The sequence below is a fragment of the Lagenorhynchus albirostris genome, chromosome 8, assembly GCF_949774975.1.
Source record: "Lagenorhynchus albirostris chromosome 8, mLagAlb1.1, whole genome shotgun sequence".
Taxonomy (NCBI): Eukaryota; Metazoa; Chordata; class Mammalia; order Artiodactyla; family Delphinidae; genus Lagenorhynchus; species Lagenorhynchus albirostris.
In genome coordinates, this window is record NC_083102.1 from 23,050,988 (window position 1) to 23,052,641 (window position 1,654).

Sequence of the window (1,654 nt, forward strand, 5' to 3'; positions counted from 1 at the left end):
TGTATTCATTTTGTTTCATTAGTTGTGACAAATGTTCCATAGTAATGTAAGGTATAATGTAAGATGTTAACAACTGGGGAAACTGGCTGTGGGTTATATAGGCACTCTATTAGCAACTTTCCTGTAAATCTGAGACTATTCTAAATTTGTTTATTTAAAAAAAAATCACTGGGCTTCCCTGGTGGCGCAGTGGTTGAGAGTCCGCCTGCCCATGCAGGGGACACAGGTTCGTGCCCCGGTCCGGGAAGATCCCACATGCCGCAGAGCGGCTGGGCCCGTGAGCCATGGCCCCTGAGCCTGCACGTCCGGAGCCTGTGCTCCGCAACGGGAGAGGCCACAACAGTGAGAGGCCTGCGTACTGCAAAAAAAAAAAAAAAAAAAAAACACTAAAATCTGCACAGGGCACTTAACCATATAAAGATGCTAAACCTTGTTCATAATGAGAAATGGTAGAGATACTATTTCTCACCTATCAGGTTGGCAAAAATCCAAAAAGTTGACACTATAACCTGTTGAGACAGTGGGGAAACAGCCACGCTCAGAGATTTATCAGAATTCTGCCAATATCTAGCAAAGTTAGACACATATTTATCCTTTGGCCCAGAAATCCCATTTCTGTGGAGCCATCCTAAAGATATACAGGCAAAAATATGAAAATACATAAATATGCACAAGCCTATCCACTACAGCGTTATGTATAATAACTAAAGATCGGAAACAATTCCAATACCCACAAGTCAAAGGTAGTCGAAACAAAAACCTGTATCCAATTAAGCCTCTAGAATCCAGGGTCCAGATCAAAGTACCAATTTACAGGAAACACAGGAGACAAAATATGTTACAACAGATGCAGTCAGGAGCATCTAGGCAAAAACAAAATGCAGAACAAAAAATGCAATTTCTTCCACAATTAAATAGCAAGGGAATAAAATTTCTCTAGTTGTCTTAAATTTTTAAATGCTAGATATTTGATAAAAATTAATTAGGTGCGATATTACAGTTTTTTTAGGATGTGCTTGTCTTTTAGAGATATATACTGTTTATACCTGAAATATGTCTAGGATTTGCTTCAAAATAATCTCAGGGTGGGGGTGTGGTTGGGAGTTTAGATGAGAAAGACTATGAATTGATTATTGTTGGAGCTACTACATGGGAATTTCATACCATTCTCCCTACTTTCACAAACATTTAAAACATTCCCTAATAAAAAGATAAGAGCAGAATTGTTCAGATCGTAAAATTAACATCTATGAGCCAGATTCAAACAGTGAGCTACCAATTTGTATGCATTGTCCTAATATGTTTAATAGCATATGTGTATACATGAGGGTAACAGATTGTAATGGTCCCTAGTTGAAATCCAGCCCTTCCTTTTTCACCATTTCTTACGGGAATTGATTTGGACAGGATTTTAGATTCTGCACACATTTAAAAGTCCACGCCCTTGCTTCAGCCGGCTTCCTCCTGGAAAGCAAAGCCAGCCAGCTGAGTGCTTATGAAGGCCCTGCTGACTCATCAGCCTGGAAGGCAAGCCCTCCCTGTGTCGGCGGCCCCAGAGCAGGGGGGCAGGTGCTGGGGGAAAGAGGGCCAGCTGGTATGAGACATACGGTCTAGTAGAATAGCATGGGAACAACCGGTACTGGAAAATAATAGC